The sequence below is a fragment of the Heloderma suspectum genome, chromosome 2 (genome assembly GCF_057233095.1).
Source record: "Heloderma suspectum isolate Gila_16-S chromosome 2, 16-S_ref, whole genome shotgun sequence".
NCBI lineage: Eukaryota > Metazoa > Chordata > Lepidosauria > Squamata > Helodermatidae > Heloderma > Heloderma suspectum.
In genome coordinates, this window is record NC_139459.1 from 210,276,571 (window position 1) to 210,296,340 (window position 19,770).

Here is a 19,770-nt window from a genome sequence, read left to right on the forward strand (position 1 = left end):
CGTGATACGGAGGATCGCGTTGTTGGTTTCAAATATGCGTAGAATAAGGCGGTAAATACTCCCCCCCCCCAAAAAAAAAGAATACACACAGCATAGTGCCCTTTCTCTTCAGTAGTGCCCCCCCCCGCTTCCCCTTTAAAGCGTCCTTTCCCCCTCTTTTTAGCTTCCTCACATCTCCGGGGTCTGCTTCTCCCCTCGTCTCTGACTCCCTCCTCCCCACTTCGCTTTGATCTCTTGATTTCTTTTGAGTAGACATTTCAGTCCCGCAAACCGACCACCAGACATGAACCTCTCTACAACCGTTTCTCTCCTCCCAGCATCCATCAGCAAAAGAACCCCCCCCACACACACACACAAATCAGACCAAATGAAAAAGTCACCACTTAAGAAAGTTTCCCACTCAATCTTCCACTCCCGCAACCACAGCCCATTTAAACAGGATCCTAGTCACAGATCGGGGAAGTGAGCTGATCAATATCCAACAGCCTATATATATATATATATATATATATGTCAAATACATTCCCCAACAGGAAGTGTGGATATTTAAGATCCGTGGGTTGCCATCTAGCAGTTACGAAGGGCTTAAAACCCAGGACTTGCAGCGCATCTGTCCCACACATCCCCTCCAAACCACATATACAAACAGGGGTGGGGGGCTTCATAGCCAACCCCTCCTCCTCGATTTACCTTGGCCTCTGACTGCAAAGGTGCCCAGAAGAGCGAAGACCGTACAGTACAGTATCTCCCAGCACTTCCCAATCCTTGCCATGATTACCAGAGCACGAGGAAGCGGGTTTAGGATGCAGAACTTCTGGAGTTATATATATGGGGGTGGGGGGTCTCCTTGTTTTTCTTTTGCTTGCTGCCGGATCCCAAAAGAGACAGGAAGATTTTCGGACGGGGTGGTGGCAGCGTCTCTTCTTTAACTTGTACGGTATTTTGGGCCAGATCTTAGAGAAAGCCCCTTCGTCCCCAAGAGCGCAGAAAAGACGGAGAGGGAGTAATAAAATCCAGTGGAAAGACCCCCCGGATGAGCTCTTCCCAAAAAGTCTAAGGAGGAATGAAAAACTGCGAAGTCTGCCAGAGATCTATCCCCTCCATCCTCCAAAGGGTTTGGCCGGGGGCGGGAAGAGTTTTGCAGACACGTTGCTCGCCTCCCGTCTCAGTTCTGATGTATCACAAATTCTTGCCCTCGGCCGGGGCGCAGCAGCAGCGCTGGAGAAGGCAATGCCGCTGCCTTGGATGCTGCGGAAGCTCAACAGGGCGAGAGGAGGTGGGGGAAACCTTTACGAGAAAGCGGGGGAAAGGCTCCTAGGAGCTGCTCAGACCTCCGGGCTTCTCAAAACACACTTCAAGGCTACGAGGAACGTCAATCGATCGCTTCAGAGGCAGCGATCGACCCGTGGAGCAACGAAAAAGAGACACACAGAGACAGACCCGAAGTTTTCTCTCGGCAGGCGCTGCAGCTGGCTGGTGGGCGGAAAAAAAAGTTTTGGGGAGGGGAATCCGAGTGGGGGGGCCTCTCCCCTCCCCGAGTCTTCCTCCTCAGCCCGCCAGGCGGACGATCCCCATGGCCGGAGGCAGCGGGCTGCGTCTCTCTCCCCGCTCTACAGTCCAAAAGACGAGCCGGCGATGGGTCTCCCAAGGCAGCAGCCGCCGCCGCCGCCGCCGCCGCCGCCGCCGGGCGCTTGTCTTCAGGGCGGCGTGCCGGTTGCTCCAATGGGTCTGCTGCGCCGGCTAACCTCCCGCTCCTTGGCTCGGCGGCGGAGTGAGCCCAAGATCTCGTATCAGCGAAGCCGGGAGCGGCGGCGGCGGCGGCGGCGGCAACCTCAGCCCGAGGTAGGCGGAGAAAGAGAGAGTCCGTCAGTGCCCCCTGGCGGCCGACGCCGGCGAAAGCGCCCGACGCGATGGCGTCCGGGCGGCACGGCCGTCAGGCCCAACGGGGCGGCGTTTACGGCTGGGCGCGAGCCCCTGCGCTCCGCGCGTAGCGGCCCGGGACTTCCCCGGCCGGCCCCCGAGGGCTCTGAGAGGCCCTCAAAAGACGCGGCTTGCGCGCAGCTTCCGGCGGGGCGCAGGGCGGGCGCGATCCTGCGAGGGGACTGCTCCGGAGACGTGCTGTGCGGGATCGGCGCCCGCTTCTCCGGAGGTCAAGTTTTCCAGGAGACGTACGAAATCGAGCATATTAGTACTTCTTTAAATGCCTCTCCCGCCGCCTACTTGCTTCTCACAGTGGATACTGTCAGAGATGCCGGAGGAAACAGAAGCGACTGTTCTGTGCTGCCCAGTCCCAGGCCTATCTCTTCGGAATTAGGCGCCATTCACATGCCCTGGAAAATGTTCTTGGGAGGACTGCGGTCTTAAACTGAGGGGCAAAGGGGGCTGGTGGAGAAGTTCAGGCATAATAAGAGTGTAACATCTAACACCCTCTGCCTCATTTTTCTTCCTGCCACACTAGGTACTCGACGGTGGCTTCTCCCATTTGCACTGGAAATATTTTTGGAGGAGGCCTGGGCGCAGCTGCAAGGGGTAGAAAAGCAGATGATGCGGCGACTCCAGCTTTTCCCATTCAAAATTGCTGCCTTTGATCCATAAAGGCTTCCCTCAAAAGAAACGAGAGGGGAAGGGGGGGGGGAGCAGCAGCAGCTCCTGGAAAACAAATGTGTGTGTCCCTGTAACTGGGAGAGGTCTAATGCAACTAGGAGTGAGATTGTTCTGCCAACAGTGCCAACCTCAACACCAGTAGGAGTATTCTCCTTTCTACAGAGAGACCACGAGTGTAACAGCATTCATCCTTTTTTAGCCCAAAGTTCCACTCTCACAAATCTTATATTAACACTCAGGTTCCACATGGACTGTTTTTGTGTACAGTCAGAACTAGAGTCTCTAGCCTGCATGATTGAAGACAAGTTGGGAAACCTGACTTTAAATCAGGGGTGGGTAACCGGTGGCCTTCTAAATGTTGTTGGACTGTAGACCTCGTCAGCCTTAACCAGCATAGCCAATGGTGATGCATGATGGGAGTTGCAGTCCAACATCATCTGGAGGACTACAAGTTACCCACCCCTGCACTAAGGAGACAGGGTTGTTCCTATGGGTCTCAGGATGCAGTGCAATCCTCTCCAACCCACTCTGCCTTCACCCCCTCCAGATTTCTCCAACTTGAAAAGCCCCATGTAGGATCCAGCTGTTTTCCAAAGGGGCTTTTACCCAGCATGAGTACAACAGTACTGAGGGCCCAGAGCACAATGCTAGGAGACCAACTCCACGTCTGATGCTTCACAGCCACTCTATTCCAGCTGAGATTATAGTTCAATTACATTTCTAGGGATGCTCCCCAACCAAATTTCTCCCCAGATGTTGGGGTTCCAAATTACTTGGTCTTGTTAATACAGCAGCAGTTATGCATTAGAAATATTATTTCCCTTTTGGATTTCTGGACTTGATTTATTTATTTACAATATTTGTATCCTGCTCCACATCCAAAAATTTTGGAACAGTGAACAGCAGATAGGATAGAAGAATAAAAACCATGTTAAACTATTCAAAAGAAACCGAGTTCTGATAAAACCATGGCTGATCACTTAAGGAAGGCTTCCTGAAATAATGTTTTCAGGAGGCACAGGTAGCAACACAATGTTGGCATCTGCCTAACCTCCAAAGGCAGGGAATTCCATATTAAGGGGACCACCAGGCTGAAGGCTCTTCTCCTGGTGGACTCCAATCAGGTCATAGGTCCATGTGGAACCACCAGGAGCAGACTGACACATGCAGTTTGGCACACCTTTCAACTCTTCGTATTCATTTATGTCTCTTTTCCCCCTTTGGTTACAGATGCCCTCAATTGCTTCTGCACATTGATCTCACACAGCACCAAAGGGCATCTTGATGCAATGGCACATCCAGGTTCTCTTTTGCACTTTGTTTCATTAATGCAGACAGGTGCTTGTGTACATTTGGTAACGTGTATGGGCAAAAAGGTGTGAATGAACAGAAAGAACTAAAAGCTATGTACAACTTTGCATGCATGCACCAATTCCAGAATGAATTTTAGAAACTAAATGTCTACAGGGCTGAGGAACCTGTGGCTTTCCAGATGTTGTTGGACTACAACTCATCCCTAACCATTGGCCATGCTGGTTGGGACTGCTGGGAGTTAGACAACATCTGGAGGGCCAAAGGTTCCCCACCTCTGCAGAGGAAGACAAAGTGGAATGCAGGGCAGAGTTAAGTTGGGAAGCCTGAACATCCCCAAATTTTAAAACATTATTTGTTGAGTGTAAAGTACAATTAAAGCAGAATAGAGGCTATTGAAAATAATGCTATAAACAGATATGAAATAGATGTTCTACCACAAACATAGCCCAAAAGATGCTGGCATGATAAAATAGCAGTCATGAATTCAAAATAAATTCCTCTAAAAATGGGAAGTTTTGCCCAAATGAAGAAAATAGAAGAGAGCACAAACTCAGATAAATTATATGCAAGTCTACAATCAGGGAGGCTTTTGAAGAACAAATTGCTAAATATGTACAAAAAGACCTCATCATACAAAAATTCTTTAAATACATCAGGAGCAGGAAGCCAGCCAGACAGGCAGAGAGCTCATAGATGACAAAGATGTAACAGGAGCACTCAGGGAAGACAGGGAAATTGCTACGGTACATCAATGAATTCTTTGCATCTGCCTGCCTTTACTGCAGAAGATGTTGGCGAGATATCCACACCTGAACTTTTTTTTAAGGCAATAAATCAGAACAGTGTCAAAGAGAAATGACAAAGTATTTTTAGAACTAATCTGCAAGCTAAATAGTAAGAAATCACCAGGACCAGATGGCATTCACCTGAAAGTTCTTAACTCAAATGGGAAACCGCAGAGTTATATATTATAACTTAATCAAATCAGGCTGTTTACTACAAGACTGGAAGGTGGACAATGTTATACAATTTAAAAAGAAATACCCAGAAATCTAGGGCAGCAGGCTGTGGCTTTTCACACCGGATGGTCTTTAATGGTTTTCTTGTATATCTTTCTCCTCATTTTAGTGTGACCAGATACAGAAGAGGGAATTTTGGCAGGTGCTGTTTGTCATGCATTGGCATACCTGCTAAAATGCTCTTTTCCATGCAATGATTCCATGTAAAGGAGCTCAAACCTCCTTTGCATCTGGTTACTCTTCTTTCTTTTTCTATGTTTTGTTCCTGACTTTAAAAAATGTAAACAAAAAGGAAAGTAAAAAAGATGATAGTACTCTTAGTGATGCCCATCTTAGGTCCAGATGTAACCCAACTGTGAGTTCCAACCCACTGCCTGAAGATTAATGAACTGGAGAACTCTATTCTAGATCAACTGCATTATTAATGCATCTTTAATTTTTTTTAAAAAACCATTTGATATAGTATTAAAAGAATGCAAACAAGTGAAGAGAAAAAAATATAATTTAAAAAAACTATTCCTAATGTGCAGACTAGAGATGTGTATACCATCCAAATTTGTCCCAGTTCTTAATTTGGGGACAGCTGATGGTGGCATCATCCATCCATCATGTAAGGCTTACAATGAACTTTAAGCTATATTTCTGTACTAACCAGCCAATAACTAATCTTTATAGGGCTGCCAACTTTTCAACCAACTACTGGAGTTGTGGTCTGAATAGCAATCTGGTGTGCAGGCATCACCTGGTAATGATAGGTATCTCTTTACTATAACAAGCTTAAATTGAATATTTCTCCACATCACACTAATAAAGGCACAAGAGCAGGCAAGGGTATTTTTTCTGGTCATTTGGCAACTTTGCTTGATGCTTGAACTTCATTAAATGGCTGCCACTTTCATGTCTTGCAGCTAGGGCCAGCCCAAGACATTTTGCTGCCTCGAAAAAACGAGGTGGAGAACAAGTTGCCACCACTCCATTCCATGTACAGAAGCCAACTGAAGTAGCAGCTGAACCTGACCATGCCGGCAATGAGACAGCATCCTCCACTGCACCTGGATCAGCAGACTAACTTAGTGGGCGGAGGTCCGCCACCTGAGGGAGTTGTCTTGCTTTACCTAATGGTAGGCCCTGCTTGCAGTCACCTCTCAACCCAAAGAGAATAGTTGGGTTTTCAAGACAGTAGAATGGATAGTTTCTCCACCAGCCGGGTTCTCTCTGAGCAAATCCTGTACCCACTTGACCTAGGAATGAGTCCAAGTGAACTCAGTGGGACTTACTTTTGAGTAGACATGTGTAAGATTGCATTCTCTGTGTAGTAGCATGCCCAGAAATTTATATTTGGCTTCTGCAAAGGGATGTCATGGCTCAGCAACCTGTAAGCATTCTTGAAGGACGGCAACAGGAATACAGATGGGAATAACCCAATGGACAAAATGTATCTTAGATTTTCAAAAACGCTGTTGACAGAATCTTCGAAAACGCCTAAAGAAACTTGGCAACCACACGATGAGAGAACAGATCATCTTCTGAACTGGAAATATGATAAAATGTAGGAAACAAAGAGTGTGTGTGTATGCATGCATGAGGGAGGGAGGGAGGGAGGGAGGGAGGGCAAATGTTTCACAGTTTGCACAATGTAGAGGTAAAGCACATGATCTAAATGGGGCCCAGTGCTCTTTAAATGTATTTTTCAAATATCTGTTGACAAATCACAAATAATAGAGAGGACTGCGATAATGTATCCTGTGCATGTTTACTTGAGAGCAAGCCCCACTGATCTCAGTGGGCCAAATTTAACAAATAAGCATGCATAGGATTGGGTTGTAATGTTGCAATCCTGTATGTCCTTACTTGAGATTATGTCCTATTGCATATACTGGGATTTACTTTACCTCCTATGCATCCAGGGGGAGCAATTTGGAAGCTTTTGCTTCTGCTTTTGTTTAATCACCGCTTGCAGCATTGTACAAACCTGGAACTGTGCTTAATCTTAACTATGGTTAGGCTAAACAAGCCAGCCTTGTAAACCACAGTTTGAAGTTGTGTTCTTTGAAACTAACCATAGTTAAGCTTAACTTGTCTACCTAATTCTTTTTTCTCCCTCTTCCCTCCCCATTGCCTTTTCCTTATGTGTCATGTCTTTTTTAGATTGTAAGCCTGCGGGCAGGTACTGTCTTCTTTGTTCATTGATTGTAAGCTGCTCCGGGAGCCTTTTTTGGCTGAGGAGCGGGATAAAAATACAATAAATAAATGGGAATAACCCAATGGACAAAATGTATCTTAGATTTTCAAAAACGCTGTTGACAGAATCTTCGAAAACGCCTAAAGAAACTTGGCAACCACACGAGAGAACAGATCATCTTCTGAACTGGAAATATGATAAAATGTAGGAAACAAAGAGTGTGTGTGTGTGTGTGTATGCATGCATGAGGGAGGGAGGGAGGGAGGGCAAATGTTTCACAGTTTGCACAATGTAGAGGTAAAGCACATGATCTAAATGGGGCCCAGTGCTCTTTAAATGTATTTTTCAAGTATCTGTTGACAAATCACAAATAATAGAGAGGACTGCGATAATGTATCCTGTGCATGTTTACTTGAGAGCAAGCCCCACTGATCTCAGTGGGCCAAATTTAACAAATAAGCATGCATAGGATTGGGTTGTAATGTTGCAATCCTGTATGTCCTTACTTGAGATTATGTCCTATTGCATACACTGGGATTTACTTTCATTCATAGGATGGGGATGCATAGCAGTCATTCAAAGGGCTGGTTCACAGATTCATGTACAATCTTTACTATACGTGATAACTGGCAGCTGACTGTGTGAACTATTGAAAAACACTGCATTTGAAGAGATGTGAGCTGATATGATGCCAGAGATAGAACTTGCATATCTGCGATGATCCATTCAGACATGCAGCTCATCACTTTATGTTGCTATACTCAAATAATGAGCATAATGCACATCAAGCCCCAAACAATAGTTTATGAGGCCACACTGAACACATTAGAGAAGGCTAAACGCCTTTGCCAAAACAAATTGTGAAGAACCCTGCATTCAGACTCAGCTCTGTCTGTACCCTGGTGTGTTTGTATTGAACTTATTCAATAGCGGTGTCTTGACTGACAAAGACCTCAGGGACGTGCACAACACTAGCAATACTACCTGCTGCTCAGCAAAAGTTTTTTCCTCCATGCATTCAGTACAGTTCCACAGGAGTGGAGAAAAAACTGAGTTTTAATTCAAAATCCTTTCAAGCAGCCTCCACATATAGTGGCCAAAGCATACAAAATTGTGCTGATCCCCCCCCCCCCCACACACACAAATAGTAATCCAAGGAATAATCACTGTGTGGAAGCATTGAGGTCAATATACAATAATATCTGGAACATACTCTGAAGAGCTTCAGAACAATCAGAGAAGTTCGCGAGCTTCAGAACGATCAGAGAAGTTCGCAATCCGAAGAATAATTGTGTTCCGATCCTTATATTAGTCCAGGAAGTGTGGATTAGGTTTGTTCACTTAAAATGCAGACCAAATGAAATTCTCTCCCATGCCTAGAAAGGCACACTATTCCCAATATCAATAACAGAAAGACAGAGGGGGGAATTAGCATTTGCCACACAAGGAATGGGGAGGGTGTTAGGGAAATGGTGAGACAAGGTTTGGGAGGCTATACACAGGGAGCTCAGTTGAGGGTTACAGTGGGTGGGCTAAGCAAAGGACAGAATGGATAGATGCAGAGAAATTTCAGGGGAAAGAGATGGAAATAGAGCCAAAGCTTGTATATTTACCTTGGTCCACAGTAAGGGGAACACAAAAAGCTGTGCCTCCTGGTTGGTCATGGATACTTGGAAACTCAGAGAGCACAGGCTAACCACCAGTCTCAGCTTTCAGATGCAAATTAAAAATGGGTTATCACCCTGTCTGAATACTGTTGAGTGCAGTGTTGCCCTGGAATGGCCAAATGGATGATATATCCAGGTAGCTCTGCTAGACTTTTGGTAGTCGCAGCAAAGATGGGGGGACTGAATGACGGCTGAGCCATTATTAGGGGCACTGGAGCCAAACCAATCTGGTTGCAAAGATAGAATTTAGAGTGGACAATCTAGAAGCAAGGCCTGTCCTGAGGCTCTGTCTACTCCAAGGAAAACAACAGACACAGTGAGGCAAAGCAGCTGGGGAGAGGAGGAGGCAAAGGAGGGAAATAGCTAAGCTTAGTGTGGGTCCGCTTGACTCAAGACCCCTGAACAAATGTCCCTGATTCCCTGCTTATCCTCTGAATGACTAAACCACTGGACTCAAGAGTCTGCAATTCATACAGAGTATTCAATTTCCTATAAGTATAGAACCCTTGCCAAGGCAATGAAATATGCTTACACAGTGGGTCTGTGCCATTAACGGAAGCTGGATAGAGAGAGTCAATGGGTGTTTCACCTGGGCATGAAGCTCTATCTGGGTATCAGTGCACCTGGGTGAACAAGGCAGCAAAGTGGTTCAAGCAGAGAGAGCGAGGAGCTTTGAACCAGGAAACATGGGCACCACACCACAGTAGGGGAGGGAGAGTACTAGGAAGGATCAGAAGGAATGGGCTGGAGAGCCAAGCGAACCCCTAGTGATTCTTAGAGCTGTGCAATAGAGAGCCCATCTACACTGAGTCCCATGCAGGAAGAAAGAAAAAAGAATGCTCTGGGTGCCCGTACTCAAGGACAGTTATAGTCTTCAAAACAAAGAATATAAAAGGATCAATGGCGCCTGGGCTGGGCTCAGGATGGGGTAGAACAAAGGGATCAGTAGAGAGCCAGTGTGGTGTAGCGGTTAGAGTGCTGGACTATGACTGGGGAGACCCAGATTTTAGTCCCCACTCAACCATGAAGCTCACTGGGTGATTTGGGGCCAGTCATTGACTCTCAGCCCAATCTACCTTACCGGGCTGTTGTGAGGATAAAATGGAGAGGTGGAAGATCATGTATGCCACCTTGGGTTCCTTGCAAGAGGAAAAAAGGCTGGATATAAATGTAATTAATAATAATAATAGCAACAATAAATAGTAATTATTAAATAGCTTGACTCTGGGGAATGAAAGGAGGCTCCTGGCTACTTGACAGAGTTAAGGTTAGCTGACTAAGCATTACAAAAGCCTTGCATCTGGAAGTTGTTGTTGTTTATTCAGTCAGTCGCTTCCGACTGTTCGTGACTTCATGGACCAGCCCACGCCAGAGCTTCCTGTCGGCCATTGCCACCCCCAGCTCCCCCAGTTCCAGCATCTGGAAGACAGGTAGACAAAACAAAAGGTATGATGGGGGAGGCCAGGTGGTGCTTTAACCAGTTGATCTATCTTGGGGTGTGGATGCTTCAGGATTGGTCTGTTTCTCACCACTGGCTAGTTAAAAGGTGCCCTCATGGATTGTCTGACTGGGGTGGTGACTTGATAGTCAAGTATGCATTTGCATGTATCCACATGTTCCATGGGGCAACTCCTCTTAATTTAATCAGTGGGTAGCCCCCATGTTCCCCTTCATGGATCACTGCCTTGTTGTGGGGAAGGGGCTTGCGTAACTCAGTGAAGCCATAAGCTATGCCGTGCAGGGCCACCCAAGACGGACAGGTCATGGCAGAGAGTTCTGACAAAATGTGGTCCACTGGAGAAGGAAATGGCAACCCACTCCAGTATTCTTGCCAAGAAAACCCCATGGAACGTATCACAAGGCTAAAAGATATGACACCAGAAGATGAGCCCCTCAGGTCGGAAGGTGTCCAATATACTACTGGGGAAGAGCAGAGGGTATTTCCAAGTAGCGCCAGAAAGAGTGAAGCGGCTGGGCCAAAGCTGAAAGGACACTCAGCTGTGGATGTGTCTGGTGGTGAAAAGAAAGTCCGATGCTGTAAAGAACAATTTTGTTTAGGAACCTGGAATGTCAGATCAATGAATCAAGGTAAGCTGGAGGTGGTCAAATATGAGATGGCAAGATTGAACATCGACATCTTGGGAATCAGCGAACTAAAATGGACAGGCATGGGCGAATTTAATTCAGGTGACCATCATATCTACTATTGTGGGCAAGAATCCCTTAGAAGAAATGGAGTAGCACTCATAGTCAAGAAAAGGGTGGGAAAAGCAGTACTGGGGTACAATCTTAAAAACGATAGAATGATCTCAGTACGAATCCAAGGCAAACCATTCAACATCACAGTAATTCAAGTCTATGCCCCAACCACTGATGCCGAAGAAGCTGAGGTTGATCGGTTCTATGAAGACCTACAACACCTTCTAGAACTAACACCAAAAAAAGATGTCCTCTTCATCATAGGGGATTGGAATGCTAAAGTAGGAAATCAAGAAATCACTGGGATAACAGGCAGGCATGGCCTTGGTGCACAAAATGAAGCAGGACAAAAGCTAATAGAGTTTTGCCAAGAGAACATGCTGATCATAGCAAACACTCTTTTCCAACAGCACAAGAGACGACTCTACACATGGACATCACCAGATGGTCAATATAGAAATCAGATTGATTATGTCCTTTGCAGCCAAAGATGGAGAAGCTCCATCCAGTCAGTAAAAACAAGACCTGGAGCTAACTGTGGCTCAGATCATGAGCTGATTCTTGCAAAATTTCGGCTTAAATTGAAGAACGTCGGGAAAACCACTAAACCATTCAGGTATGACCTAAATCATATCCCTGATGAATATACAGTGGAGGTGAGGAATAGATTTCAGGGATTAGACCTGATAGACAGAGTGCCTGAGGAACTATGGACGGAGGTCCGTAACATTGTTCAGGAGGCAGCAACGAAATCCATCCCAAAGAAAAAGAAATGCAAGAAAGCCAAGTGGCTGTCTGATGAGGCTTTACAAGTAGCTGAGGAAAGAAGGGAAGCGAAAAGCAAGGGAGATAGGGGAAGATATATCCAACTGAATGCAGAGTTCCAGAGAATAGCAAGGAGAGACAAGAAGGCCTTCTTAAATGAACAATGCAAAGAAATTGAGGAAAACAACAGAATGGGAAAGACTAGAGATCTCTTCAAGAAAATTGGAGACCTCAAGGGAACGTTTTGTGCAAAGATGGGCATGATAAAGGACAAAGAAGGCAGGGACCTAACAGAAGCAGATGAGATTAAGAAGAGGTGGAAAGCATACACAGAAGAACTATACAGGAAAGATCTTAATATCCCTGATAGCCATGATAGTGCGGTCACTGAACTTGAGCTGGACATCCTCGAGAGTGAAGTCAAGTGGGCCTTAGGAAGCATTAGTAACAACAAAGCTAGCGGAGATGACAGTATTCCAGCTGAGCTATTTAAAATCCTAAAAGATGATGCTGTTAAAGTGCTGCATTCAATATGCCAACAAATTTGGAACACTCAACAGTGGTCACAAGACTGGAAAAGGTCAGTTTACATTCCAATTCCAAAGAAGGGCAACGCCAAAGAGTGTTCAAACTACAGCACAATTGCGCTCATTTCACATGCCAGCAAGGTGATGCTCAAAATCATACAAGCTAGGCTTCAGCAGTATGCGAACCGAGAACTACCGGAAGTACAAGCTGGGTTTCGAAGAGGCAGAGGAACTAGAGATCAAATCGCCAACATTCACTGCATCATGGAGAAAGCAAGAGAATTCCAGAAAAACGTCTATTTCTGCTTCATTGACTACGCTAAAGCCTTTGATTGTGTGGATCACAACAAACTGTGGCAAATTCTTAAAGAGATGGGAGTACCAGACCACCTTACCTGTCTCCTGAGAAACCTGTACGAGGGCCAAGAAGCAACAGTAAGTACCAGACATGGAACAACCGAGTGGTTCAAAATTGGGAAAGGAGTACGACAAGGCTGCATATTGTCACCCTGCTTATTTAACTTATATGCAGAGTACATCATGAGAAATGCCGGGTTGGATGAATCAGAGGTCAGAATTAAGATTGCTGGGAGTATTATCAACAACCTCCGAAATGCAGACGATACCACCCTAATGGCAGAAAGCGAAGAGGATCTCAAGAGCCTCTTGTTGAGGGTGAAAGAGGAGAGTGCAAAAGCTGGTTTGAAACTCAACATTAAAAAAAACTAAGATCATGACATCTGGCCCTATCACTTCCTGGCATATAGAAGGGGAAGAAATGGAAGCAGTGACAGATTTTACTTTCTTGGGCTCCAAGATCACTGCAGACGGTGACTGTAGCCATGAAATTAAAAGACGCTTGCTCCTTGGGAGGAAAGCTATGGCAAACCTAGACAGCATAGTAAGAAGCAGAGACATCACCTTGCCGACAAAGGTCCGTCTAATCAAAGCTATGGTTTTCCCAGTAGTAATGTATGGCTGTGAGAGCTGGACTATAAGGAAGGCTGAGTGCCAAAGAATTGATGTTTTCAAACTGTGGTGCTGGAGAAGACTCTTACGAGTCCCCTGGACTGCAAGGAGGTCAAATCAGTCCATCTTAAAGGAAATCAACCCTGAGTGCTCATTGGAAGGACAGATACTGAAGCTGAAGCTCAAATATTTTGGCCACCTAATGCGAAGAGAAAACTCTCTGGAAAAGACCCTGGTGCTGGGAAAGACTGACGGCAAAAGGAGAAGGGGACGGCGGAGGATGAGATGGCTAGATAGCATCACCAATGCAATGAATATGAACTTGAGCATGCTCCGGGAGAGAGCGCAGGACAGGAAGGCCTGGAGTACTATGGTCCATGGGGTCACGAAGAGTCGGACATGACTGAACGACTGAACAACAACAAGCCCCCATGTTACCATCTGGGGCTTTTGTTCCTGTCAAGAGCCTTCGAGACCCTTGCACTTCCTGCCTGTCTTAGAATAAAATGGATATTGATCTTCAAAAAAGAAAACTATATGCCTCCTTGCAGAATGAATGGCCATTTGTATAATAAATCACAACCTAATGATTTATGCAGATGTTGTACTGGAATAAAGTCCAAGGGGCACACATTTGGACCTTCCTTTGATCAACAGCAGAGACCAGAGAAGTGGCACATTGGGCTGCAATGGGTAAAATGCCATGGTCTCTGCCCTGGCTGGGGTTCCTGATACACTAGCCCGGGTGAACGCAGTGCTCCAGATATATTTTTCCTACATGGAAAAACCCCCACACAACAGTTTCTATCTCCCCACCCCATATGTAGGTTACAGTGGTATAGGAAGGATGTCATTATGCATGATCCTCAGCCTTGGACACTATCAGAATATTAAAGGGATCTCTCTGTTGTTCCTCAATCTCCCTTGAATCCTTGTTAGAGTTTTCTGCATAGCACCCAGCTAGTTTGGGCAGAACCATTTGAAAATAAGAGAAAAGAAAGGGGGAAAAAAACCCCATGAATTTCATAATGACTATTTAGTTCTTCTTTAACCCACAACTCTGTTCCATCTCATGTGGTGAAGGGCTGACTCAGAGCTATTTGCGGATGCCCTCATGTGTTATTTTGCATCTTTGTTCTGAGGGTGTGTCACAGGGAAGCTCCCAAAATACTTGGTTGGGCTTGAATTTATTTCTGCTCAAAACCCACATACAAGATACAGGAAAGGGAATCAAGAGTTTATTTGAAAAGTCAACACTTCTCCTCAAAAACCACATACTCTTCCTCCTGGCAGTCTGAAAGTACTTGAAGGCAGTGGAGTTTGCAAAACACAATGTCTTTTTTCCTTCCATCTCTATGTCCAGGAAGTAGCATCCTTTGGATGCAATGCCTTCCACAGGGGCCAACGTTGGATTTCAGCTGAAAGGAATTGCCACATCCCCAGTGGTAAATGAGTGTTCAATCTGACTGAATTACCCTGGAAGGCTCCAAGTTATTCCAATGGAGAATCAGCACCAAAGAGGGAGTGGGGAATGAAAAAAAAAAAACATCTGTCTTTCTGAGCAGAGTATCTTCCTCAAATATAATGCCCTCTTGTGACACTTTGCTTGTAATGTTATTAATAATTTGTTTCTGTTACCTTTCAGGAAAGCCATATTGGGTAGATTCCAAAATGAATGAATGAATGAATGATCCTCACACAGTTAATAGTTCTTTCCCCCTTTTAAGTCCTGTTAGATATTGAGCTTGTGTTCTGCTCGCTGGTGTCCACTTTGAGCTTGATGGCTTTTTGTATCCGTACATTTCTTGTTTCAAACTGATTCTGAAGATGCAAGAAGCTCTGGCTTGAAATTACAGGTTATGGTGGTTGTTGTGGTGTTGTTGTTTTTTAAAGATCCACCTGACGTACTGGGATTAGACCTAAAATGGGGGGGGGGTAGGGTATTTTCTTGCCCTTCTCCAGACATGTGCTACCTTTACTTTACAAAGGAAGTCTCTGGGATAGAGGATTCTGGAACTATGTCCTCCCGAACTACTTCCAGTTCCTCTTTTGACCTTATGGATCTGAAGATTAATCAGATGCTTGGAAGATCCATGAAACTCTCAACTTCGTTATACAGGCATATTATTTATTTGAAAACAGAAGCTGCTGAGGAAGACAATACGGCTGGAAATGAATCTAGCAATTCAGGAATGATTTAATATTTGAGGACAGGTTTTATTTATATCTGTTTATTAATAAAGTATATGAATCATATACTTGTTTATAGAGTCTTTTCTGCATGGTGTTATTTATGCAGTGTATGAAGAACGTTGTATTCTTGTAATAGCTTCTATGCGCTTTCATTTGGACCATCCAAGGGAACCAGAGGCAAAATTCCAATGGGTCTTGTTACACCTTTATAATGTTTTAGTCGCTGAAACCTTTTTTAAAGGAAGTTCCGGAGAAAAGAAAGATGCACAAGAAACTTGGAACACAACTAGTTAGATTGAATTGCAATATATCTGCTTATGTGTCTAACCCCTGCGTAAATAAAATATGTCTTTCCCCAGTCACAGAAGATCATCAGAGATGGAGCTAGCGGTCGGGGCCCTTGGCAAGGAAGTCCAGAACCTGGGAGAAGCCACCAAGAAGACCTTCTCTCAAATTCCCACCAGATTTGCTTCAGGTGGTAATAGGTCAGACAAAAGGGCTTCCTCCAAGATCCCAGTCAATAGTCTGGCTGCAGCATTCTGAACTGGTTGAAATTTCTGAACACTCTTCAGAGGCATAGAATGTGTGACAGTCATCCCAATGAGATGTAACTAAGGCATGTGTCACCATGGCCAGATCTGACATTTCAAGGAATGAGTGCAACTAGCCGTAGCTGCGCAAAAGGATTCCTGGGCACTGATGAAACTGGGCACCCAGGTTCAGGGCTGAGTCCAGGAATACACCCAAATTGCAAATCTGGGCCTTCAAGAGGAATGAATAAGTAGAGATGGGTAAGCTCTGCAAAACTGTCCCCATTTGTACTTGGGCTTGATTCAAGTTCTTCCCCTCCCCCAAAATCAGATTTGCCTGGATCAATGTTCCACAACAAGTGCTTAGAAAAAATGCCCACTCCCTGTCCCTGCCAGGCCTCCCTGCCAGCCCCAACCTTCCCCCAAATGCCCCCCTTCCTTCTATTGCAAGGGGCAAGAACAGAAGTAGTGGCATGTAGAGAAGACACTCCCCTGCCTACCATTGCAGCAGCTCTTTGGAGAACTACGTCTTCCATAATCCCCTGGGCTTTGCAGGCTCACATGCTGCTAATTAATGCATTGGGGAAATGGAGAGAGAGGGTGGGAAAGGTGGAAAAACTCCCTCTCTCTTCTCCGCAGGCACCTGTTCCTTCTGCTCTCACTATTATCACCACTTGCAAGGAAAGGAAGGAGTGTGTTTTGGGGGCTGAGATCTAGTGAGGACTGCCAGTGGGGATAGGTGGGGGTGGGGGTACACAAATTCTCCTCTTGCTCAGATTTAAATCTGAAGAATTTTTTTTTACACAGGCTAACAATACTCGGAACCCTGAGTCTACAACTGAGTGGGGACCTCTGCACACAACCCACCCTACTGCAATAAAAGTAGCTTCTACTTCAAGGCCTGTAATGTTAATGGGCATATATGAAATGCAGACAAACGTAACACTACATAACATTCAAGGTCAGCTTTGGAAATAGACCTAATGGAATGTAATTGTCCTTAGACCCCCTAAAAAGAGAGAGTAGTTCATACTTTTCAGATACTATCACCAGTTTCAGGAAAATGTCCATCACTACCAATGCCCCATGACTTCCCACTCCTAAATGCAGCACTTCTCCAATGCTGACATCGTCGCCTGCCTCTGAAACTTGCAAAGGTTCCTTCAGTTTATTGATCTGCACAGCCAACTATCAGCATTACTAACTTACAAGTCCCAGAAGCCTCCGCTTTCCCTGTCCCACTGCTTGAGAGCTATAAGAAACCAGAAAGTCAACAACTCTTAAATTTCTGTGAGAACTCAACATCCACTCTAGCGAAGCATTAGCAGATCAAAGCATTAATCCCAAAGGAGAATACAATGCATTTCTGTGCTGCTTCCCACCATGGGCCTTAAAAGAAAATGAAAAACAGAAAAACCACCTAGCATTTTTTAAGAACACTACCCAGAAGCCAAAAGATACTTGGAGTTCTAGACCAATTTTTTTTTTTTAACATAAGCAATATTTGCAAAAAGAAATATAAAAACCAGCAACAAAGTTGACCCTTAAAAAGCCCAAGCGCGCTGTATCGTCATAATGAGATTCACAAAGGTAACTGTGCAGTCCTGTTCTGAAGTTACACTGGCTGGACAAAGATAGGATTGCAACTAAAGGTGCAATCCTAGGCATGTTTAGACAGAAAAAATTCCTACAACTCCCAGCATTCCCCACCTAGCTGGCTGGGGAATGCTGGGAGTTGTAGGACTTTTTTCTGTCTAAACATGCCTAGGATTACACCTTAAATAATCTACAATGGCCTAACTCCAGCGTTAGTTGTGACAGTGAAGTGAAGGATGGTGTAATGACATAGGGTGAGTTCAGACAATAAGTGGGGGAAACAATGCAGCGTCGATGGTTTCCTCTGCCCCCGCTGGCTGCATGACCGGGATTACCGCATCGTGGGTTGCTGCGTCATCTTAACCTGGCATGGGCGTACTTCATTTTCATCCACCCTACATGCTTTGCAGTATGGGTAATCCCAGTTGTGTATCCTGTCCTCCTTTAGGGGTATGTCCCCCTGGCGTAAAGCTGCAGCAACACTGGCGTAAAGCTGCAGCAACAAAATAACTGTTGTAAATACACTTCCATAGGAGTCCAAGGAGATGTAAGAGGGGACTGTAATTATAGGAACTTGGATTGAAAGGTCAATTTGAATGAGGGGAGCAGAAACAGCCAAGAAGATTTTTTTAAAAAATAGGACAGGCAGATGACTTTGGAGATATGCAATCAGTTCTAGGGCTTTCCCACAGACCATGCTTCTGGAGCCCTGAACCAATGCCCCAGGCTCCACTCCCCTTCATTAGAAGTTTTTAAGAAGAGGCTAGATGGCCACCTGTCAGGAATACTATCACATAAGATTTCCTGCTTCTGCAGGTAGGTGGTCCAGATGGTCGTTGGGGTCCCTTCCAACTCTATGAGTCTATGAATAACACTTGTCTTCTCAGAACTCCTACAGGCACCCTGCCTTCTCCATAACTCCAGATGCAAACACCCATCAAGACAACCACCATCAACACTCTTCTCTGTGCAATAAAACCCCAGACACATGCAGTGCAACAAGCAGGAAGTGCCGATGGAGTTTGTATGACTCCCTGCTACGGATGTGCAAAGATTGTCCTGACAGCAACCTATTTTCTCCCCCAGCAGGTGAAAACCCACACAGAGACATCAGGGGAATATCAAGTGAATACTTGCACAGTGAGATAGTGTGAGGAACTGGGCTGAGGCAAGCAGAATGAGAAAGTACCTAGGTGATAACACCCTCTCTCAATGATGCCAATGACTCCTAATGAGAACCTAGTCACAGGAAGCATTTGTTGTAGCTGCTACCCATTATCCACTCCTATCTTTATGTTTCTCTTGTGTTTCCACAGGTAACTCCACAGCACACTATAGGCACGTAGACAACTACACAGACAAGGGCTTTCCTCAAATGTTTGAAAGCAGGATCAGGGTGAGAGCACAGCCCTGCTTGCCATTGGAAGGAAAATAGACCATAACTTAACCGTTATGAGGATAAACCAGTTTGTGTAGAATACAGCAGGGCTGGCCAACTTGCAGCCCTCCAGACACAGTACTCCAGATGAGGCCTAACCAGTGCTGAGTAGAGGGAAACTAGTATTTACTTTATTTTATTTAATTATTATTTAATTTATTAATCGCCCATCTGGCTGGTCACCCAGCCACTCTGGGCGATGTACAACATACAATAAAACAATAAAATTCTACAATAAAAACAATTTCTAAAATACCCTAACCCACCCCAAATGCCTGCCTGAACAGCCACGTTTTTAATGCACGACGGAAGCTCATTAAAGAGGGGGCATGACGGAGTTCCCTAGGGAGGGAGTTCCACAGAGTGGGCGCCACCACAGAAAAGGCCCTCTCCCTCGTCCCCACCAGTCTAGCTGTCCTGGCTGATGGGACAGAGAGAAGGCCATCCGAGGCTGATCTTGTTAAGTGGCCTGTCTGGTGCTGCTGGAGGCGCTCCTTAAGATAGGCTGGGCCGGAACCATATAGGGTTTTAAAGGTCAAAACCAACACCTTGAATTTGGCCTGGAAAACAACTGGTAACCAGTGCAACTCCTTCAGCACTGGAGTGATGTGATCTCGCCGGTGGCTGCCTTTAATCAGGCGAGCCGCCGCATTCTGTACCAGCTGCAGCTTCCGAACCGTCTTCAAGGGTAACCCCACGTAGAGCGCATTACAGTAATCTAAACGAGAGGAGACCAGGGCATGTACTACCGATGGGAGCAGATGGTC